Raw genomic sequence first — 25,328 nt, 5'->3', positions numbered from 1 at the left:
ACCACTGGACTGAAGTTAGGGCTAGAGCACACAACTTGTCAGTTGCTATTAAGAAGGGACCTTGGCAGACTTTTTGCTTCTTGGAGTGGCTGGCATTTGATGTTGGCTGGTCTCCAGAGGGCACCTTTGACTTAACCATCATTTTTGTAGAATCTCCTCTCCTCCATCCGTCTTTGCTGTCCCGTTGGGGAGGAGTGATGTAGAATCCACTCCCCTTCATCTGTCTTTGGTGAGGTCATGGAAGCTCCCATATGAATCATTTCAGTTTTGTAGTGATTTTGCGGTGGCCCCTTGTTTTTTTGTTTTTGTGCGCACTTCTGTATTTTGTCCGTTAATCTTTTGATTGTCATTCTGTGTGACTGAATGCTGTTTGTCCTCTTTGGCAGTCCTCTATTTTCTTGACTCTCTTCTTGTTTTCTCACCATTCCACTTGAGGTGCTTGTTAGTAGCTGTTACAGGTTCTCTTTACCAGGGAGGAAATACACAATCCCACTAGAGGCCAGATAAAATGTTCGAGACATGGATGGAAGGCCCTTGCTTCTGCCTGTTGACTTCAATATGCCTGACATTATGGAGGGCCAGGTCTACCACCAGCCGCCAATGGTGGGTCTCTGAGGGGCTGAAAAATGCCTCACATTTTGGTTAAATTAAACAAAAAGATTATAAGGAGAAAGTTGCAGAAATTTAAAGGGTTAACATAAGCTGCTGAGAGGGATAGTGTAAGTTGCAAATAAAGTAAGGTTGAAGTGTGTTTCAGGGTAAAAGAAAGAAGATAAAATGAGCAGAAAGCTAGGGCAAAAAAGAGACAGAAAGAAGAGGAAGCTAGAGAGCTAAAGAGAGATAAAAGACAGTATAAAAAACTTATACTGGCCACAGTACTTAGAGAGACTAGGAAGATAGTACCTGGAAACAGAAGAGGATTCCTGGCTAAAGGTCAGTGTGCCTATTCTAAAGGAGGACGACACTGGGTCAGCGATTGCCCCAGGATAGAGGGAAAGCCCACCCTGTGTTTTGTGTATACAGGGGCCCAACACTCTGTGTTCCTATGCCCAAGTGGGCCATCGTCCATTAAGAGACCTTGGGTTCAGGTAGCTACTGATAACAAACAATACTTATGGACTACCCGAAGAATAGTGGACCTTGGCATGGGCCATATAACCCATTAGTTCATGGTCATCCCTGACTGCCCCTATCCCTTGATCCTGAGAAATTTGCTCTCCAAAATGGCTTGCATGGGCTGAAATGACTGGGTGAGGCCATGCCTATGTATACCTGCAGACATTGTATGTGGAGCTTAATACCTGTCTGAGTGTAACAGTACTTGATGCTGGGACATGTGTGGCTTGGTGCTGTTCTGCCTGGAACACACCACTCCAGCCAGGTGGACACTAACAATTATCATCCAATGCATGACTTAAACTGTGGTAGTGTGGCTGATGTTTTGCCTTTGAATGGAATGTCCCAGAGGATGGGACCACAGGTCAGGTGACATGGACTAGATCCTCCACCAGTTGGGGGTAATCTGGTCACCTTGCTGCCCCATCCTGACCTAGAGCCACCACAGCACGAGTGTCAAGCACTGGCAGAAGCCCATGAGTGGAGGGAAGACCTCTGAGACTGACCAATCGAGCCCTGCTGAAAGCCAAGGGTACCTTGTCTACAGACAGGAAAAGTTCTCTTCATAAAGGTCAGAGATGAGTGGGTGCAGCCATGGTGGACGACACAAATGTTATGTGGGATGGACAAAACTCTACCCCCAAGCACATAAATGCAGATGTATTTGCCATCTCTTGGATGCCCTGACGAAGCTAGCAACTGTGAGTTTTTTCATTGCCCAGGACATCAGGAGGGAATAAAATCAGTGGCATGGGACAATAGCAAAGCAGATTAAATGGCTTGAAAAATGGCTATGCAGGGGCCTATCCTTGTTGCAGGCCTGCAAGAGACAGTCACTGGGAACTGGGATTGGACTAAACGATGGCCTCATTTACAATGTACAACAGAGAAAATGCCCAAATTGCTTGAAAGAGAAAAGAGAATGACACACTTGAGGGAAAGCTATACTCCCCAGAGAACAAAGAAAAGACTCACTTTGCCAAATACACAAATGGACTCATTTAGGGGATAAGAAGCTTATCCAAGACAGTAGAAAAGTGTAAGATATGTCAGCAAGTGAATGACTAACAAACAAACAGGACAAAGAGGCCTAGAGAGTTTAGTGAGAAGTCGAAGTGAACTTCACTGAGATATAACCAAAAATAGCTGCTCCTCATCATTTTTCACTGGTATTCTCGACATTTTCAAATGACGCACTCCCTACCCACTTGGGTTGTGGCTTCTTCCTTTAAATACCCTTTCCTCAGCTACTGGGTTCAAACTCCTCTACCCCTGCGTGGGATACGAGTCTTGACCCTGGTGCACTGGTTCCTATCAATATACCTTATGTGATTACAACAAGGACAGTCTTATTTGACTTCTTGGGGATTGTGCCATCTGGAGAATTGAGTTATGGTCTCCCTGCTCTGGGGGTCTTACATGTGGAAGCTCCTTCAGGATCAGCAACCTCCCTCCTTTCCAAAGACCCACTTGGAGGTGAGATAGTGTCTGGTTCTTTGTGTTGTATCTTTGTGTATTGTGCTGGCTGAACACTGGTTCTGTAGTTGCTTGTGAGTACTGGTGTTTGCAGTCGCTCATATCTCAGGTACAGATGGAAGCTTGTGTCTCAGGAGGAGACAGGGGAGGGTGAATATTGGTAGATGAGCTAGGGTCTCACTGAGTGCGCTGCCCTGGGAGACATCCCAGGATGTGTGGAGGGACCCAAGGGATGCATGTAAGATTCCCAAATTCACTGGTTCCTATCAATAAATATTGTGTGATTACAGCACAGATGGTCTTACATGAATTCTTGGGGGTCTCATCATTTCGAGACTTGCATGAGGGTATCCCCACTCCAGGGGTTTTACAATAGGAGGAGAGAAGGAAGGCAATCAGAATCTCCAAAAGGGTAGGATATACAGAGGGTAGTGATGAGCAGAGAGCATTTCTCTATGACCAGGTGAGCCATCCAACTATGTACACCTGATGGAGAGTCTAAGCTGGTTTTGGGGCTTGGGCAGTGTTGGAAAAGAGCATTAAGTGTTGTAAGAGCACAGGAGGAGGTTCAAGGTCTAAGGGATGTTCTCGGAACAGGCCAAGATTGGCTAGGCTTCTAACATTTGTTGCAGAAAGATTTGACCTTGCAACCTTTACTTTCATTGGCCTTATTTCCCAAGGTCAGTGTTTAATTAAAGCACATGTGAGAACATTGCGGGAACCCGTCCAGAATCCAGGCACCCAGAGAGAAAGTAACAAAGGGCCAAAATGTGAGTGCTGGTCACATCTATGGCTCAGTAAATGAGGATTCAGACTCCAGTGAGATTTGTCATCTTTACTGAGAATCATAACATCATTCCTCTAGTCCTCATCCCTCATCCTCTAATCTGCTCACAGTGAGTACTCCAATCCCAATTTTGTGATTTGGACTTTTAGGGCCCAAATTATGTCTACAGGACTATGTACACCTAGAAATTCCTTGCACGAAATTTCTAGAAAACCATGCATGGAACCACCAAATGTATACTTTCTCTTCTGAGGTTACTTTGCCAGAATTAGAGACAGTGATAAACAGTAGAGACTGAGAGTACCTTCCTGCTTTAACCTGAAAGCATATTTTCCTAATTTCTACCCCTCTTCCCTGGGGACAGGGAAGTGCATAGCACTTGAAAGAAAGCAAAATCCATCACCTTGAGACTTTGTGCCCTAAATTCCGGAAGAAGCTGCCATCAAGTTAAACAGAAGGCCTTTGTTCATTTTTGGTATCACAGGAACTATCATTTCAGAGCTGAACATAGTGGACTGGAAGCATGCCAGAGATAAAATTGGAAAAGCAAATGTAACAGGTTCCTTTGGGGTCCAGAATCATGCATCATATGAGATCTGAGGGGTGGCTCTGATGAATGAGTAAAAATGAATACTGCTGATCATCTGACTTCCAGTATGGTGAGTCATTTCATTTCACTAATTAAAGGAAGAATTGAGGAGAGCTCAAAGGACTCCTAGACAAAATTTGGGCATTCAAGAGGTATTGAGGAGGAAGCACACAGCTCTCTTGCAGAAGCATGAGCCCTCCATGCCTATACATTTCTCCCCAACCTTTCATTTTCTTTTTATTACCAACATCATCCTCTGATGAGATTAGGAATGTCTGAAAAAGAAGGATGGAGGAAAAGAGCTACTGGGCAATTGTATTTCTGGATGGGTGAAGCAACATGGGGATTAGTGATTTAAGTTTCAACTTTAAAAGAATTTGATCCTTCTACCACCCCTGACTTCCACAAAGTACAAGAATCTGTGCTTATCAGAATGTCTGACATAGGTAGCAATCCTTATCTCTGTAAGGCTCTTACTTTGCTTTAATTCACCCACAATGAGAGTTACAGCAGGGGTAGATGAGCTGTTTTTCTCATTTCATTCTGATCTAGAACCAGAGAACAAGGTAGAACACACACTCTATGCCTCGAACAAGACACTTTTTTATGTAAATCATGGTTGGAAGGGGTGACCAGTGGGATACTTTACCTTGAACCTAGCATATAGCCCAAGAGAGCCCATTCTCTAAGTGTACCCTTCTTCTCTCCTCCTCTCCTTAGTTAGGCATGTACTTTCAACAACTTTATGCATTTTTACTAACTTTCAAATTGTAGCTCATGACTCTATGCACAGTAAGTGATATATCCCTGTCATATAAAGTGATAAAGTTCTGTCCCTGAGTCTTCAATACAACTAGAACCAGGTTAAATAACAGATATAATCAAGTGACACAGTAGGTAAAAAACAAAATTATAAAACATTTATGCAAGATGAAAGATGAGGCAGCAAACGTTAATATGTTTATTCTAGTGGGGTAATGTCAAAAGAATACCAAGAAAGTATTTTATTTTATTTTTAAAATCTTTTAACTCATTCTTTGGTAATTGTGTATACATGAACAACCTATCTTGATCTAAACTATAGCCAGCATCTCCTTTTTCCTCCTTGAACTTCCTTTTTCATACTAAGTAACCACAAATTCACAAAAATGTGAGGTAAAACAAAAAACTGTGCATCTAAATATATGTAAGACACAGCAAATCATAGGTCATAGGAAATAAATATTAGTAAAAATCAGTGACTTATCAGCAGTTTTCTTAGACATCAATAAGGTGATTTGAAAATATATAGCAACATAAAGAAAGTTTAATATCCAAACTTAACTTTAAGAAAAAAATTAAAAGTTAAGTGACATACATTGTTTGATTTCAAGGTTTCTAAATACATGTAATCATTTATTCATGTAATCAATTAAAAAAAGGGACATCTCTGAAGTATTCCTACTAGACTGTGTTCACTAGATAATTCTAATTACACTAACAAAATTCTAAATTAATGATGGTGTCTCAATCATATTCAGTAGAAAAGAAAGTGGGTATTCATAGGTGTACATTTAATAAAGTAAAGATTGCTGACTCACCCTTCAAACCCTATACATAAGTTCATTCCAAATTCATTCAAAAGTGTCAAACACAACTATGTGATTGAAAAGTGAATAATTTTGAAGAGTTAAAGAATATCGATATGCTTATTAACCATATGAATAAGTAATTCTCACATTACACACAAAATCCATTGCCTTATTCCACCCTCTGGAGAAATCTCTGAAAGTTTCCTATGAATTTAATTCCACATTAACATGTTATTAGACATTGATCAGTAATCCTCCTAGGGAACTGGAAACATATTCCAGGAAGTATTGCAGATGTGCCTTAATTTTGGATGGAGAATATACCACATTTATGCCATGTAGACTAACAAGTACCACGGCTGAACACTAAATAATAGGGACTAAATCACATCCATCAATCATTGGTAAAATTATCGAATGCAAAGACCATTTGCTGAACAGTAAAGTTCATGAGATAGTACAGCTGACTAGGAGCAGGGTCCACCATAGGGACCCTGCTTTTCAGCATCCCAAACGAGTATCATCGAACTTCTTGTCTTAGGATTTTCCAGGGAGACTTAACTGAGGAGATCCACTCAAAATGTTCGTGAGAAAATCTATGAGTGGGAGTATTGGTCTAAATAGAAAAGGGATGAGAGATGCAGAGAGAACCCTTACATTCAACTCTATCTGCTTTCTGGCTATAAGTATAACATGACCAATTTCTTCACACACCTGTCCTAATACCTTTCTACTATGGTTTTCTGTATCCCACAAAGTATACTTCCAAATAAACCATTCTTTCCCTAAATTGTGTTTGACTAGAGTTTGATTATGGAAACGAGAAAAGTAATTAGCATATGCTTTTATTGGATGAGAATCACATTTGCAGAACAGGAAGTCAAAAATTAACCTAAAACACTGTTACGTTCTGAAATAACTTGTACCCAGGAACATTTTAATGTTGCAGAACATTTTAAAACATGTGCTCTGTTTAATGTTTTTTTTTCAATTGCATACAATCTGAGTCATTTGAGAAGAGGTTCGCTTAATTGGGATAAAATCTCCCCTATATTGGTCTGTGGTAAATTTTGTTGATTAATGTTTAATGTGAGACTACCTAGCCAAGCATGGCCATTGACAGACCTAGGCTGGTGGTCATAGTGGTAAAAAACATCAAATGAAGCAAGCCATGGAAATCAAAGTCCAGAAAACATTGTTCTGGCTCCTACTTTAGTTCATGCCTCCAGATACCTGCCTTGCTTCAGACTCTGAACTGATTTCCTCAGAAATGAACCATTACCTGGAACTGTAAGATTCACAGCAATCGAAAGTCTAAGACATCACCCAAATACCCATCAAGTAACAAATGCTTAAATTTTGTTCTAATCATAATGTATTATTGAGCTATAAGTAGGAATTCACTTATATGAAGCAACACACATAAATGTAAACAGGTCTGGCCTAATTGAAATAGCATAGATGCTGGAAACTTAGGTCAAATGACAAGGGGATTATCTGCTATTAACAGACTGTAAAATCTACCACAATATAATTCATAAATAACCAATGTTCATTCAGATAGGCTTCAAGTTTAGCTCTGTAATACAGTAGTCCCAAAGCAAGCACAGGAAATTGTGTTTACCATTAGCCTCGAAAAGAAAAAATAAAATGAAAAAGAGAGGAGACAGCATTTTTATATCAATACAAGAACATAGAATAATGGGAAAGTAATATATCAGAGTCTGATAAGTGGAAATAATCAATAAAGCACCAAAGGGAATTCTGGAAATGATAAAATATTCTGAATCTTTAAAATGGTGATCGGGAGACAGTAAATCTGAGCTATTTAACAAAACAGGGCATATTTAAGAAAGGACATGTGTAACAACATGGAAATGGTACTATAATTATTTGATTTTATATATTTCATTTATTTTTATGCTTTTAAATAAATATTTTTATTTAGATTATTTGTTTAATCTAATTATGTATGAAAGTCAAAGGGCAAATTGCAGAAGACATGGACTCAATTCCCCAATAAAGAGACACAGATTAATAAACTGGATATGCAATGAGTACCCAGAATTCTGCTGCCTACAGGAAACACCCCTCAGAGAAAAAGACAGACACTACCTCAGAGTAAAAGGCTAGAAAAAACTTTCCAAGCAAATGGTCTGAGAAGCAAGCTGGAGTAGCCATTCTAATATTGAATAACATCTATTTTCAACCAAAAGTCATCAAAAAAGAAAAGGAAGGACACTTTATATTCATCAAAGTAAAAATCCACCAAGATGAACTCTCGATCCTAAATATCTATACTCCAAATACAAGGACAACTACGTACATAAAATAAACCTTATTAAAGCTCAAAGCACACATTGCACCTCACACAATAATAGTAGGAGATTTCAACACCTCACTCTCATCAATGAACAGATCATGGAAAGAGAAATTAATCAGAGACATAGGCAGATTAAGAGAAGTCATGAACCAAATGGACATAACAGATATTTATAGAACATTCTATCCTAAAACTGAATGGTATACCTTATTATCACCAACTCATGGTACTTTCTCCAAAATTGCCCTTGTAATCGGTAATAAAACAGACTTCAACAGATACAGAAGGACATAAATAGTCTCATGCATCCTATCAGAACACTACGGGCTAAAGCTGGTCTTCAAAAAAATAAGTAAACAAAGCCCACATATACATGGAAGTTGAACAATGCTCTACCCAATGATAACCTGGTCAAGGAAGAAATAAAGAAAGAAATTACAGACTTCTTAGAATTTAATGAAAATGAAGGTACAACATACCCAAACTTATGGGACATGAAGAAAGCTGTGATAAGAGGAAAACTCATATTTCTGAGTACCTGCAGAAAGAAACAAGAGAGAGCATATGTCATCAGCTTGATGACCTAAAAGCTTCTAGAACAAAAAAGAAGCAAATACAACCAGGATGAGTAGAAGGCAGGAAATATTCAAACTCAGAGCTGAAATCAACCAAGTAGAAACAAAAAGTCTGTGCAGAGAAACAAAAGAACCAAAATCTGGTTCTTTAAGAAAATCAACAATATAGGTAAAAACTAGCCAGACTAATGAGAGGACAGAGAGAGTGTGTCCAAATTAGCAAAATCAGAAAAGAAAAGGGAGTTATAACTACAGAATCAAAGGAAATTCAAAAAAATCATCAGATCCTACTAAAAAAGTTTATCTTCAACAAAATTTGAAAATCTGGAGGAAATGGACAATTTCCAAGACAGATACCAGGTACCAAAGATAAATCAGGAACCTATAAACCATTTAAACCACCCCATAACTCCTAAAGAAATAGAAGCAGGCATTAAAAGTCTCCCAATCAAAAAGAGCCCATGTCCAGATGGGTTTTGTGCAGAATGCTATCAGACCTTAATAGAAGACATCCTACCAATACCATCCAAACTACTCCACAAATTTGAAGCGGATAGAGCGCTACTGAGCTCCTTCTATGAAGCCACAATTACTGTACCTAAACCACAAATACCTAAACCACACAAAGACCCAACAAAGAAAGAGAAAGTCAGACATAGTTCCCTTATGAATATCGATGCAAATATACTCAATAAAATTCTTGCAAACTGAATCCAAGAGCACATCAAAACACTCATCCATCCTTATCAAGTATTCTTCATCCCAGGGATGCAGGGATGTTTTAATATATGGAAAACCATCAAGATAATACACTGAATAAACAAACTGAAAGTTAAAAACCTCATGATCATTTCATTAGATGCTGAGAAAGCATTTGACAATATTCCACACCCCTTCATGATAAAAGTCTTGGAAAGGATAGGAATCCAAGGCCCATACCTAAACATAGTAAAAGCCATATACAGCAAACCAGTTGCTAATATTAAAATAAATGGAGAGAAATTTGAAGGAATCCCACTAAAATCAGGGACTAGACAAGGGTGCTCACTCTCTCCTTACTTATTCAAAATAGTTCTTCAAGTTTTAGCCAGTGCAATCAGACGACAAAAGGAGATCAAAGAGATGCAGTTTGGAAAGGAAGAAATAAAAATCACTATTTGCAGATGATATAATACTATATTTAAGAGATCCCAAAAGTTTCAACAGAGAACTTCTAAACACGATAAACAGCTTCAACAAAGTGGCTGGGTATAAAATTAACTCAAATAAATCAGTAGCCTTCCTCAACACAAAAGAGAAACAAGCTGAGAAAGAAATTAGGGAAACGACACCCTTCATAATAGTCCCAAATAATATAAAACACCTCAGTGTGACTTTAACCAAGGAAGTGAAAGATCTGTACGATAAGAACTACAAGTCTCTGAAGAAAGAAATTGGAGAAGATCTCAGAAGACGGAAAGATCTCCGATGTTCATGGAATTGCAGGATTGATATAGAAAAAAAGGCCATTTTACCAAAAGGGATCTATAGATTCAATGCAATCCCCATCAAAATTCCAATCCCATTCTTCATAGAGTTTGACAGAACAATTTGCAAATTCATCTGGAATAACAAAAAACCCCAACAATATCCCCAACAATAAAAGGACTTCTGGGGGAATCACTAATCTTGAACTGAAGCGGTATTACAGAGCAATAGTGATAAAAAAAACTGCATGGTATTGGTACAGAGACAGACAGATAGACCAGTGGAATAGAATTGAAGATCCAGGAATGAACCCACACACCTATGGTCACTTGATTTTTGACAAAGGAGCCAAAAACATGCAATGGAAAAACGATAGCATTTTCAGCAAATGGTGCTGGTTCAACTGGAGGTCAGCACATAGAAGAATGCAGATAGATCCATGCTTATCATCCTGTGAAAAGCTTAAGTCCAAGTGGATCAAGAACCTCCTCATCAAACCAGATACACTCAAACTAATAGAAGAAATAGCGGGGAAGAATCTCGAACACATGGGCACTGGAGAACATTTCCTAAACAAAACACCAATGGATTATGCTCTAAGATCAAAAATAGACAAATGGGATCTCATAAAACTGCAAACCTTCTGTAAGGGAAAGGACAATGTTTTTAGGAGAAAACAGCAACCAACAGACTGGGAAAAGGTTTTTCCCAATCCTACAACTGATAGAGGGCTCATATCCAAAATATACAAAAACTCAGAACATTAGATGACTGGAGACAAATAAATAACCCTATTAATAAATGGGGTTCAGAGCTAAACAAAGAATTCACAGCTAAGGAATGCTGTATGTCTGAGAAGCACCTAAAGAAATGTTCAACATCTTTAGTCATAAGGGAAATGCAAATCAAAAGAACCCTGAGATTCCACCTCACATCAGTGGGAATGGCTAAAATAAAAAACTCCAGCAACAGCAGATTCTGGTGAGGATGTAGTGAAAGAGGAACACTTCTCCACTCTTGGTGGGATTGCAGACTGGTACAACCATTCTGAAAATCAATCTCTAGGTTCTCAGAAAACTGGACATTGCACTACCTGCAGATCGAAGTGTATACCTCTCTTGGCCATATACCCAAAGTTGTCCCAACATATATCAAAGGCACATGCTCCTCTATGTTAATAGCAGCCTTATTTGTAATAACCAGACACTGGAAAGAACCCAGATGCCCTTTGACAGAGTAATGGATACAGAAAATGTGGTACATCTACACAATGGAATACTACTCAGCTATCAAAACAATGACTTTATGAAATTCACTGGCAAATGGATGGAACTGGAAAATATCATCCTTACTGAGGTAACCCAATCACAGAAAAACACACGTGTATGCAATCATTGATAAGTAGATATTAGCCCAAATGTTCGATTTATCCTAAATACACAGAACACACGAAACTCAAGGAGGATGACCAAAATATGAATGCTTCATTCTTTCCTTAAAAGGGGAACAAGAATACACTTGGGAGGCAATAAGGAGGCAAAGTTTAGAACAGAGACTGAAGGAACGTCCACTCAGGGCATGCCCCACATCTGGCCCATGCATATACAGCCACCAAACTAGATAAGATGGATGAAACAACGAAGTGCAGGCTGCCAGGAACTGGATGTACATCTCTTCTGAGAGACACAGCCAGGATACATAAAAATACATAGGCAAATGCCAGCAGCAAACTACTGAACTGAGAACGGGACCCCCGTTAAAGGAATCAGAGAAAGGACTGAAAGAGCCTGAAGGGGCTTGAGAAACCGTGTGAACAACAATGCCAACCAACCAGAGTTTCCAGGGAATAAGCCACTACCCAAAGACTATACATGGACTGATCCTGGGCTCCAACTGTGTAGGTAGCAATGGATAGCCTAGTAAGGGCACCAGTGGAAGGGGAAGCCCTTTTCTGAACCCCCAGTGAAAGAGGTTGTTGGGGGAGGGTGGTAATTAAAGGAGATTGGGGAGGAGAACACCCATACAGAAGGGGAGGGTTAGGGGTTAGGGGTATATTTGCCTGGAAACCAGGAAAGGTAACAACAATTGAAACGTAAATAAGAAATATGCAATTTAATAAAGATGGGAAAAAAAGAAATAGTGAGGAAATAAAAAAATAAGTGTTATTTATTTTTCAAAAAAAAAAAAAAAGAAGAAGACAATTTTCTCCTCTCACTATGTGATCCTAAGCACCTTTACAGATTATCGCATTTCCATGGCTCCCTACTTGCATAATTTTAAAAAAGAAGACAAGAACTTGAGAGATCATTCAACAGTTAAGAAGACTATTGTTTTGTGTACGGCCAGAGTTCAACACTCAATAATCACATGGCTCCTCACGATAGAGAATGAGTTTAGTTTCAGGGAATCTGGCTCTGCATATAGCCCCAAAATACTGTATTCATATGGTGTATGGACAGCAGGCAGACAATACCCTCATATACACAATGTAAAAATAAGGATTATTTTAAAAAGTTGGGGCTAGGTGTGATGAAATAAAGTAAGCAGGATATCTTAGATATATGATGTTGAAAGTAGGTGCAAGGCTACACATACAGTCAGACCATCTTTTTACAAATGGAACTATTAAAGAGGGTTATCATTATTTTAAATATTTAGCTGTATTAATATTTATGTTTAAATACAAATATATGTAACATATACATTATTCTAAATACTTTGACATTCCCTCAAAACGGTAAACAGGTTATGAGTCTTCGGGGTAACATAGGATAGTAGCATGGCTTATCGAAAGCATTATTATCTATTTTTTTGTTTTGAGCTAAAATCCTTTGGAAAAAATACAGAAATACAAATTCCAGATAACCATAGTTTCAGAATCAACAGAATTACTAAAATCAAACTAAACAGGAAATTTCCAGATGGATTAAAAATTCCCTTTTGTTTGTGAACACATACTGGCAAAGAACATTATGTTGAAGAAGCATCTTCAATCAGTGAAGTACAATCCTAGTCTATTGATAGTACTGAGGTATCTAAGAGATTCCACAGTATTGTTTCTGGTGTGTCTGTGAGGACATTCCCTGAGACAATTAGGTAGTGACGTCTCTCATCTGATCAGTTGTCTAAGCCATTTATGGAATCACAGTTTGGACAGATTATTACCAGGTTGCAGAATTCTGGAAAGTAGCGTCCAATAAGAGGAAATAGGTGATTAGAATCACAGTTTGTATTGCTCCCTTCCTACTAAATTCAGCTATGCATCTTGTATGAGAAGATGAGTTGAAATATTTGATTTTCCTGTGTTCTTGTCAGCGTGGGAAAACAAATCTCTTAATTAATTTACTAAAATAAATGCTATCCTCCTTTCTATTTTATTGATAATCTAAGATCACTGCAGTTAGAAACTATCTTATAATATGCCCTGAACTCTGACTAGGGAAGAAGATTCTGAAGCTATTGTTTGCTTGTTAGCGTGGCAGAATATTCACAACTTATATGATAGATTGTCATCAAATCTGTCATGTTTACCATTGAAGAACCTTCATGAAAATTTAGTGTTTTTCAAACATGACGTGTTTCTTCAAAATGAATAAGAATGAAGAAAGGGGGTGAAGAACATGTTATGTGCTAAATGCTGTATAGATGTGTGGAGGGAAGGGAGGAAACCAGATATATGAGAAATCGAGAAAATCTGAAAAAAATGAAGAAAATCTTTGATGGAAAGAAGGAAAGAACATTTGTCTAGCCCTAGTTTAGCCAGCGAAACATCAATACACATTCAGGAAGAGGACAAGAAATTTTCATAGCTTAGTAATAGATTGCCAAGTGTTTGGAGGCGACAGACCTCAGAAAGGTTCTGAGGTCTTACATAAAGTAGAACAGCACAAATACCCAGACATTCTGAACCTATTACAGAATAATTTGTCTTAGTAGTACATATCTTCCTTTCACATGTTTCAGAGTGAGAGTCTCACTGAATCCTCCATCAGCATAATTTTATAATACAAACTCTATCCAGGAACTTAGTGAAGTTGGTCAGGTGACACAATAAAAAGGTCAGGGATCTGTAAAAAGAATCAGTTAGTCAGTAAATGGATAGTCCAAACTCTCAGATGCTACTCTGAGATGACTAATGAAATTTCTGTGCAACATTTCTCACCCCCACTAGTCTTTCCAAAAGGCACAACTCAAATTTCTAAGAGGTCTAAGTAAATCTACAGAATTTACATCTGGCTGTCTTTGTTTATGTTCATCCAAAAGTCCCCCAAGAACTACCCAGACTCTCTTAAGGGCATCCACTTTCTCTTCATAGCATGTTGTTCTGACTAGAAGCCAATAGCAACCAATATAGACACGATGGAAATGTTTTCTACTCTAACACACTGAAACACTATCCCACATTCTCTGCTTTCCTCCAGCAATGTAGAAATGGTTGAGAGATTAAGGGGATCACCCTAAGAAGTTCCGTACTTTATAAACTTGCAAAGATTACCGAAAACACACGTTCTTGGGTACTTTTAATCTCAGAGTACTTTTCCTTTTCTCACAAATTCCCTAAGATTTGACATAAACACTGAGGACATATCAGCGGATAAAAATAATAAGTAAGTGCAAGTCAGTTATTTAGAGTTGGTATTTAAATATTAGACAGATGTGAGCCAATCATTCTGATAAATGAGTATGAAAAAATGACCATGGTGGAAAACAAATGAAAGCTGAAGGAAGGAAAGAAATGAATACTTAGCTGACTCCTTGATGGAGGTTCAAGAATTTTGACTCATGAAAGGAATTATTTCAAGCCAGCAAGGAAACTTATTGAGCCTAGAATTTGAGTGTTGACAAGACAGTAAGGAGAAAGATCAAAGATGTCACACAGAGTTCTTGATCTGACCACATGGGATATCCAAAAACTCTTCAGATTCTTTCACCAACCCCATCATGTTAAGAAACCTCTTTGCACTCATTGTCCTTCTGGTATGCACCTATACATGCACAGAGGATAGATTGTTATACCTGCCCCGCTGCTGACCCCACAGCCTGAATGCCTGCCAGAATGTCTACCCTAACCATGGTCACAAGAAAAATGCACAGATCAGTTTGCCTACCCCTACGCTGGACCCAATAGCCTGAATATACAGTCTTACAGGAGTTCTTCCCTAACCAGGGACAATGGAGAACTGCTCTAGCCAGGGACACAGGAGGAATACTCTAACCTTGGACAAAGGTGGTCTGCTGTAACCAGGAATATAGAAGTTCTGACCTAATCAGAGACAACACTGCCTACCTCCCAAAAGGCCTGATCATTCTCAGGTCACACTGCTGTACTCACTAACAAGGAGGCCTGTTCCAGTTCAAGATATCCAGACCACATAACACATGTATCCAGATGGGGAGTGGGAAGTGCACGAACATAAGCAATGGAATAGCATAATTTGGTACAACCAGAACACATTTCTGTTACACCAACATTCCAAACCCTCTATACCCTGACCTACCTGAAGAGCAACATTTTGATCTATAGGCCAATGAGGACGATATAAGTAACTCCCTTAAAGAAATATAAAAATCAGAGGTAAACAGTTAGAAGCAGTTAAAGAAGAAACAAATAAATCCCTTAAAGAAATATTATCAAACAGGTGAAGGTATTGCACAAAATCTTCAAGGATCTAAGAACAGAAATAGAAAAAATAATGAAATTACAAACGCAGACAATTCTAGACATGGAAAACCTAGGATAGAGATAAGCAATCACAGATGCAAGTATTACCAACAGAATACAAGATACTGAAGAGGGAATTTCAGTCATAGAATATAGCATAAAACATATTGACACATTGGAGAAAGAAATATACGAAGTGTAAAAAGTTCCTAACCCAAAACATCCAGTAAATTTAGGACACCATGAAAAGACCAAACCTAAGAATTATAGAAATGGAAGAGTGTGAAGATTTCCAGTTCAAAGGGCCAGAAAATATCTTCAACACATCATAGAAGAAAACTTCCCTAATGCAGGAAAAGAGATGGCTATAAGTGCACTGCACTACAGAGGAATGGTGATAAAAATTGCATGCTATTAGTACAGAGCAGGCAGGTGGAGTAACAGAATAGAATTGAAGACTCAGAAATAAACCCACACACCTATGGTCATTTGATTTTTGACAAAGAGGCCAAAACCATACAATAGAAAAAAGATAGCATTTTCAAGAAATTATGCTGGTTCAACTGGTGGTAAGCATGTAGAAAAATGCAAATTGATCCATTTTTATCTTCTTTTACAAATTTCAAAGCAAAGTGGATCAAGGACCTCCACATAAAACATATAAGGTGAATCTAATAGAAGATAAAGTAAGAAAGACCCTTGGAAACAACTGCACAGGAGAACATTTCCTGAACAAAACATTAATGGATTATGCTCTAAGATCACAAATTGATAAATGGGACCTTATAAAATTCAAAAGCTCTTTTAAGGTAAAGGACACTGTCTATAGACAAATTGGCAAGCTGGAGTTTGGGAAATATCTTTAGCAATTCTACATCCAATAGAGGACTAATTTCCCTGATAAACAATGAGCTCAAGAAGTTAAACACCAGAGTACTAAACAGCATAATTAAAATGGGATATAGAAATCGATAAAGAATTCTCAACTGAGAGACCTCTAATTTCCCAGAAGCACCTAAAAATGTTTTTCATCCATCGTGATCAAGGAAATGCAAACGAAAACAAACCTGAGATTCTACCTTATGCCAATCAGAATGGCTAAGAATGAGAATTCGTTGACAGCAGATGCTGGTACAAATGTGGAAAATGAGACACTCGTCGATCGCTTTTGGGATTGCAAGCTGGTAAACCCACTTTGGAAAACAATGTGGCAGTTCTTCAGAAATTTGGAAATTCATCTTCCTAAAGACTCAGGTATACCACTACTAGGCATAGACCCCCAAAATACTGCAAAATATAACAGAGACACATGCTCCACCATGTTCACAGCAGCCTTATTTGTAATAAAACTGGAAACCATCCAGAAGTCCCTCAGTCAAAAAATGGATACAGAAAATGTGTTTCATGTACACAATGGAATACTATTTGGCTATTAAAAATAAGGGCATTATGGATTTTGCAGTCAAATGGATGGAAGTAGAAAATATTATCCTGAGTGACACAACCCAACCCCAAAAGAACACACATAGTATGTACACACTTATAAGTCTATATTAGCCAAAAGGTATAGAAAACCCATGATACAACCCATGGACTGAATGGAATATATCATGAAGGAAGTCCCAATTGTTAATTTTTCAATCCCTCTTAGAAGGTGGAATAAAATATTCATGGAAGTCAGAGGGAAAGAGAGATCTGGGTAGGAGAGAAGAGGGAGAATGTGAAGAAAGACAAAATCAGCTATGGGGGAGAGAAGGAAGAAGCCCAGAGGGCCAGGAGAATAATGAAATATGCACCTTCTGGGGGTTGGGAGTAGTGGGAACCTCGAGAAAATTCCAGAGATCTGAGATGTTTAATGCTCCCTGGACTCAGTGGAGGTGACCTTAACCAAAATGCACAATGGTGGGCAAATGGAACCTGTAGAGTCTACTTACAATAATCAGACATGACCCCTCATTGGAGAGATTAGGTTTCCAACCCAACTTCAAAATTATTGACCCAAAATTGTTTCTGTCTAAAAGAAATGCAGGGACAAAATTGGAGCAGAGACTAAAGAGAAGGCTGTCCACTGATGGGTCCAACTTAAGATCTTTCTCATTACCAGGCACCAAACCCTGATACTATAACTGATGCTATGTGCTCTTATAGATAACAGCCTTGGATGGCTGTCCTCTGACAGGCTCAACCAGCAGTTGACTGAGACAGATGCAAGTACTTTTAGACATTTAATTGGACTGAGGTTAAAAAACACTATGGAAGAGATACAGGAGGGAATTAAGGTGCTGAAGGAGATGGCAATTGCATTGGAAGATGAATATTCTCACCTAACCCAGACCCCTGGGATCTCCCAGAGACTTAGTCAACAGCCAAAGAGAGTACAAGTTCTAATATGAGGCTCCTGGAACATGAATAACAAAAGGACTACTTTGTCTGTCCTCAGTGGGAATGGATGTGCCTAATTCTGTAGAGGATTGATGCACCCTGGAAAGAGGATGACAGTGGGATGTGGGAGCACCCTCTCAGAGAAAAAGGTGAAAGGAAATGGGGTGAAGAACTCTGGGAGGCGGGCGACCTTTGGAATGTAAATAAGTAAAATAATTAATTAAAACTAAATAAAAAGAACCTTCTTTGCCTGGAGTCAAACCCAACTTTCAGACCATAAAAAATAAGCTGGAATAAGTAGCCGATAAGTATTGGTCTTGAGAGAGAAGTTGGAAGCATATGGTGGAGAACAGAGGATGAAGAAGACAGAAAATTGGGTGGAGAGCACTGGACCCTGAAGGGTGAAGAGGAAGGAAGACAGCTGTGGTAGGTACAGCACAGGGAGGTTAAAGAACAATGATTGCTAATTCCTGTTATTTTTTGTTGTTGGAGGTGACAGTGCGTGCGTGTGTGTGTGTTTCTCTTCTTTTGGGCTTGGTGTGACATTATTAATTTCTTGTATTTTATTGGGAGTAGTTACCCTTCTTACGTTGGAATTCTAGCATTTTCTATATGAATGGATTAGTAAAAGCAATTGATTTAAAATAGATTTGTCATGGCATATATTGGTTTTTCCATCTATAGTGATTGAGAGTTTTGCTGTGTATAACAATCTGGGCTGGCATCTGTTGTCTCTTAGGGTCTCCTCAAGTCTGGATATTAGTGTCTATGTTGAAAAGTCTGGTGTAATTCTAATAGGTATGCCTTTTTATGTTAGTCTTTTTCTATTTCAGGCTTTACTATTCTTTATTCTATTCATTTAGTGTTTTAATTATTATATGACAAGAGGATATTTTTTCTGGTCCAAACTATTTGGTGTTCTGAAGTCATGTATGTTTATCACTACCTTTTTCTTTTTCTTTTTTTTTTTTTCTTTAGGGATGTTTTCTGTTATGGTTGTGTTCAAGAGGTTTTCTGGCCTTTTCCACTGGGAATCTTCACCCTTTCTTTTCCTATAATTCTTAGGTATGTGTCTCAGTGAATAATTCTTATTTATTGTGCCTCAAATTTCCTGTGTGTTTTGGGATAGGAACTTTTTAACCTTTTTATTTTTAGTTTTTGATTGATTGATATCTTATATGGTATATTCTATGCCTGAGATTCTCTCTTCCATCTCCTGTCTTCTGTTGGTAATCCTTGCATGTGTAGCTCCTGACCTCTTTTCTACATTTTTTCCTCTTCCGGGTAGCCTCTATTCATGATTTCTTTATTGCTTTTATTTCTAGGTCTTGGGATTTTTGTTCAGTTCCTTCACCTGTTTTACAGTATTTTCCTGTATTTCTTTAAGGTATTTATTTGTTTCCTTTTAAAAGAATTCTACCTGTTTTCCTGTATTTCTTTAAGTGATTTATTTATATCCTTCTTAAAGGACTTTATTTTCCTTATGAGATGAGAAATTTAGGTCAGAATCTTGTTCTTCAAATTTGTTAGTTTAGCCAGGGCTTGCTTTCCATCTAGTTATCTGTATTGTTAACTGCCCTGAGTGTTTTAAACTGAAGCAGACCTACTTTCAGGCAAGTAGAGCTGTGTGATCTGCCCTAAAGGGGCTTCCTGGGAGACAGGTATTGCTATCTATGTTTATAGGGTGGGGGCTTCTTTATCCCTGGCTAGAGCAGGGCTTCTATGTTCCTGGTTATAGAAATCTTCCTGTATTTTTGCTCATGGATGACCTCCTGTGTTCTTTGCTTGGGAGAACACTCTGAAAGGCAGTCAAGCTTTGGGTTCCAGGGGCAGGATCTGCCCAGTTGCTGATCGAGGTGGACACCAGAAGAACGATGGAATTTGAGCATAGGAAATACCTCCTGCCTCAGCTGAGTTCTGTGTGTATCCCACATGGCATTGGGTTAGCCTTCTCAACTGTGTACCTGGTTTTGATGGACAGGCCGTAAGGTGTAAGAGGGGAATGGGTATGCAAATCTCCTCCCAGTGGAAGTACAGACCTGAACATAACAGTGAGCTTTCATGGATTATAAGGATGTTATTACATTTGGAAATGAAAAATAGATGTGTACAAGTTAATGATAAAAGAAAACACTCATTCTAGATTGAGTCTGAGTTCCTAGATCACAAGATCTAGGAATAAAGTCACAGGTTACAGTGTGTACCATGAAAAAAAGGTTATGAACAAACAGCAAACACTTCCATTGTGAATATAAGAATAGAGAATAAAATAATTAGTCATTTAACATGAACAAGATTGCAAACATAAGATGTAAGATGGAAGATCTATTTCTTTGTAAATACAAATTGTGGTCAGTTAAGTATAGTAAAAAATTGCTACTATAAATTATTTGCTAAAACTTTGTTAATCAATGACAGTAGGATTATTGCTTTGATGTTATAATGAACTTGTGGAAAGAAAGAAGGAAAAGGTATAGTATGTATTAGGTATGAACTTCAAAAGAAGAATATGTAATCAATAACCTGTAGCAATTTCCATTTTTGTTATGATTTTATCTGTTTTTGAAGATCATGTTTTTGTAGTGATTGTATATAGTAAATATGTAACTCATGGTTTGGCATAATTTTTGCCTTATGAGATATAAAATGGCTAAAAAAATTAAGTTGTTGGAATTTGTTGGAGCTTCATCCATGAACTAATTGTGTTTGTGTGTGTGTGTGTGTGTGTGTGTGTGTGTGTGTGCTTCCCTCCCTTTTCCACTAGCCCAGATAATTAAGTATTCCTTCTCAAAGAAAAGTCTGCTGACTGATTAATCACCAACTCCATACCCTATGAATTTTAATTGTTCTATGGAAGCAGCCATCAGATATCTGATCTGTAATTGGCAGGCTATTGAGAGCAAAACTAGACCTGGTTAGGATTTTCAAACCTCAAACCTCCAGATTCCAAACAATGTCTCCAATAGGGTTATCCTTGTAATCTTTCCAAAATGTGTCTAACATTGGATCTGAACTTTCGAATATTTGATCCTATTGAGGCTATTCTCATTCAAACCACAATGGGCACAAAACAATTTCATAGTATAATAGATTTCATTATCACATTTTTGTTGGAAATGCTAGATCACTGATGTGTAGCAGCTCTCTCTTTTTTTTTTCTATCTTTATTAACTTGAGTATTTCCTTTTTACATTTCGATTGTTGTTCCCGTTCCCGGTTTCCGTGCCAACATCCCCCTAAACCCTAAAACTCCCCATCTATATGATTGTACCAGTCTGTAATCCCACCAACAGTGGAGGAGTGTTCCTCTTTCTCCACATCCTTGCCAGCATTTGCTGTCACCTGAGCTTTTGAGCTTAGCCATTCTCACGGGTGTGAGGTGGAATCACAGTGATGTTTTGATTTGCATTTCCCTTATGATTAAAGATGTTGAACATTTCTTTAGGTGTTTCTCAGCCATTCGGCATTCCTCAGCTGTGAATTCACTGTTTAGCTCTGAACCCCATTTTTAATAGGGTTATTTGTCTCCCTGAAGTCTAACTTCTTGAGTTCTTTGTATATTTTGGATATAAGCCCTCTATCACTTGTAGGATTGGGAAAGATCTTTTCCCTGTCTGTTGGTTTTGCTTTGTCCTAACCACAGTGTCCTTTGCCTTACAGAAGGTTTGTAGTTTTATGAGATCCCATTTGTTAATTCTTGATCTTAGAGCATAAGCCATTGGTGTTTTATTCAGGAAATGTTCTCCACTGTCCATGTGTTCGAGATGCTTCCCCACTTTTTCTTTTATTAGTTTGAATGTATCTGGTTTGATGTGGAGGTCCTTGATCCACTTGGACTTAAGCTTTATACAGGGTGATAAGCATGGATCAATCTGCATTCTTCTACATGCTGAACTCCAGTCGAACCAGCATCATTTGCTTAAAATGCTATCTTTTTTCCATTGAATGGTTTTGGCTCCTTTGTCAAAAATCAAGTATATATATATATATATATATATATATATATATATATATATATATATATATATATATATATGCATTCATTTCTGGGTCTTCAGTTCTATTCCATTTGTCTATCTGTTTGTCTTGGTACCAATACCATGTAGTTTTTTATCACTATTGCTCTGTAATACTGCTTGAATTCAGGGATAGTGATTCCCCCAGAAGTCCTTGTTTTGTTGAGGATAGCTTTAGCTCTCCTGGGTTTTTTGTGATTCTAGATGAATTTGCAAATTTTTCTGTCTAACTCTCTGAAGAATTGGATTGGTATTTTGATGGGGATTGCATTGAATCTGTAGATCACTTTTGGTAAAATGGTCATTTTTATTATATTATTCCTGCCAATCCATGAGCATCGGAGATCTTTCCATCTTCTGAGGTCTTCTTCAATTTCTTTCTTCAGAGGCTTGACGCTCTTATCATACTGATCTTTTACTTGCTTGGTTAAAGTCACATCGAGGCATTTCATAATATTTGGGACTATTACAAAGGGTGTCATTTCCCTAATTTCTTTCTTGGCCTGTGTTTCTATATGTGAAAGACCCCACTCTTTGTTCTAGATTAGCTGGTCCTATAAAGACAGATAAATTCTTTGTCTATATTTGTAAAGAAAACCCTCTAGGTATCTCGATTCCAAAAGAATGACAATAGCCTAGGAACTTGGATGCATCAGACACAAAAACTAAGGTCTATCTAGAAGATTCATGTAAGGAATTTTTCATTCATGTCTTCATCACATATTCTCGATTTCTCACTTTCATATACTATAAGCGAAAGTGCTGTCACTTCTTGTCCTAAATGCTTTAAAGCAGGCATCCTTAGTTTCCTAAGTTCTAAATTTCTCTGTATCTTTGGATCTTACTATAATTTTTCTGGATTTAACTAAACCTTCTTGCCTCCAGGGTAATATTTTCTTCTCTGTAAAATTTAAGATTTTTGATAATTGTGCCCTGTGACTTATATAGAGGTTTCATAAACATAGAATTCCCCATTGAGGCATCCTATCCTCATACCTTTTACCCAGGACACAATTTATTTGAATCAACAATGGGTCCTTTCATCTCTGGTGTTCCAAGTCTTTGGGTCACTTTTCCACTTCTGGCACAGATAAAATCTGAGTGTTAAGTCAGGTTACTCCCCATGCCAGTCTACCTCTATTATACAATATTTCAGATTTGAGACTACCAATAGGCTGTGAATTTAAGGGCAAGAAACTTGTGTCTCCCTTACTCTCTTTCACTTACATTATTTCACAAGACACTTTTTGGGCTCTTTTACCAACAGAACCTACCCAGAGTATTGAATAGAAAATGTCGCTTAGTGCCCTGACAATGGTACCTATGATACAGAAGTTCTTAAGAATGTAGACAGCCAACCTGAGAGCGAATGTAAGACAGAACTTCTGCTCTGAGTGACCCACTTAGAGGCCTCAGATCACACAAACCCAACAGCAGTCTGGGAAACGAACCTTCCAGTTTCTGCCTGTGCCCAGAGACGAACTAGTCCAAGAGCTCTCTGTACCCAAATACCATGAAGGAGAGAGCTGGACTCTCAGAAGTGCAGAAAATCCTGAGAACTCAGGGGAGACTACCTCTTCTGTTCACATTCCTGAACCAAGAGGAACCCACCTAGTGTCTTCTGTGCCCTCAGGGCAGAGAAACCTAGAAGCAGTCAGGGGCAAGACCTTCTAGTTTCTGCCTGAGCCCAGAGCTGAAAGCCAGTCACCAAAAGAACTGACACACCAAGAGCAGAAGTAAGACCAACTCTTCTGCTCTTAGCACCCACCTCAAGTCCTTAGGACACACAAACCTAGGAATAGTATTGGACAGGAGTCTTCTGGTTTCTTCCTGCACCCAGAGCTGATCCAGTTCCACAGAACTCTGTACCCAGATATGCTGAAAGGAAACAGGTCTACAGGAGTGCTGACACACAGGCTTGCAGGAGGGTCAAGCTCCTATCAGACACAGCAAGACAAACTAACACCAGAGACAAGAAGATGGTGAGAGTCCAAGACTACTTGGCATCATCAGAGCCCAGTTCTACCACCAAAGCAAATACTGGATATTCAAACACATTGGCAAAGCAAGACTTGGGGTGAAACTCAAATCTTATTTTGATGATAGGGGAGTTAAATAGCTCCCTTAATGAAATATAGGACAACACAGGTAAACAAGGAGAAGTGTTTAAAACGAAACACAAAAATCCCTTAATGAATTACAGGAAAACCAAACCAAACAAGTAAAGCAATTGAACAAAACCATCCAGCATCTGAAAATGGAAATAAATACAATAAAGAAACCACAAATGGAGACCACCCTGGAGATAGAAACCTTAGGAAAGAGATCAGGAGTCATAGACAAAAGCCAAGCCAACAGAATAAAGAGATAGAAGAGAGAATCTCCATGGCAGAAGATACAATAGAAAACATTGACACAACTGTTGAAGAAATGTAAAATGCAAAAAGCTCCTAATCCAAAACATCCAGGCAATCCAGGACACAATAAGAAGATGATAGGTGTATAGGTATAGATAATAGGTATAGAAGAGTGAAAATTTCCAAATTAAAAGCTTAGTAAATATGTTCAACAAAATTACAGAAGAAAACTTTCCTAACCTCAAGGAAAGATACCCATATACATACAAGAAGCCTACAGAACTCAAAATAGATTAAACGAGAAAAGAAATTCCTACCATCATATAATAGTCAAATGCCAAATGCACAGAACAGAGAAAGAATATTAAAAGCAATAGGTACATGAATATAGACTTTAAGTTTAAAGGCTGAAATGCTGTGTATAATAGCATTTATCCCCCAATTATCCCCCAATCTTTATTAGAAGAAAGCTTTAAAATTAGAGGATAAAACTTTAATTCCACAAAATATCTCACTAAACTGACCTTTATAAAAATTCAAGGTATTTAATCATAAGAGGAAGAAGCAAAAACACCAAAAAAATTGAAAAGTGATCAGACCAAATAGCAAATAACAAAACTCTACACCAGACAGTCCCAAAACATCTCATCCTAACTGAATGACTTTTTAATCTTACTACAAGTGTTATTGAGAGGAAAGGAGCCCACCTAAATTTATGAGGTCCACAGGGTATGAAGTTTAGGAATACCAGAAACAGAGGTATCGTCCTGATTCTGGGCAAATGGCCACCTATTCTAAACTCCAACCCTGCACCATGATTAACAACTTCTTGCCACTGTAAACTGAAGATGAAGAGACTCAGAAATCTCAGCTCTGGTGACCATTATGATAATAAGCATTGAGCCCACAGTACAAATAATAGACACAAGTATGCTTTAGTCTTATCTCAGGCTTCAGAACACCATTTATTCTGCCATTATTGAACGTATGGGCAACTTTGCCCTTCT

The 25,328-nt window shown here is 38.2% G+C and overlaps 1 long non-coding RNA gene across 7 annotated transcripts in view; it reads left to right on the top strand.

The window, feature by feature from the left end:
- The first annotated feature begins 2,376 nt into the window (after window positions 1–2,376).
- LOC134480014 (uncharacterized) overlaps window positions 2,377–25,328 on the top strand; it is a 59,048-nt gene continuing 36,096 nt past the window's right edge. For 2 of the 7 annotated variants that reach the window (XR_010054120.1, XR_010054121.1), the window contains exon 1: window positions 3,263–4,038. This is a non-coding gene — a long non-coding RNA (uncharacterized LOC134480014). Of the gene's footprint in view, window positions 12,111–25,328 lie in introns of those variants that run through there. The other 5 variants (XR_010054116.1, XR_010054117.1, XR_010054118.1 and 2 more) reach the window with 5 other exon arrangements.

The sequence above is a fragment of the Rattus norvegicus genome, chromosome 8 (genome assembly GCF_036323735.1).
Source record: "Rattus norvegicus strain BN/NHsdMcwi chromosome 8, GRCr8, whole genome shotgun sequence".
Lineage (NCBI taxonomy): Eukaryota > Metazoa > Chordata > Mammalia > Rodentia > Muridae > Rattus > Rattus norvegicus.
Note: the sequence above shows the minus strand (reverse complement) of the source record. Positions and strands in the feature narration are given on the sequence as shown.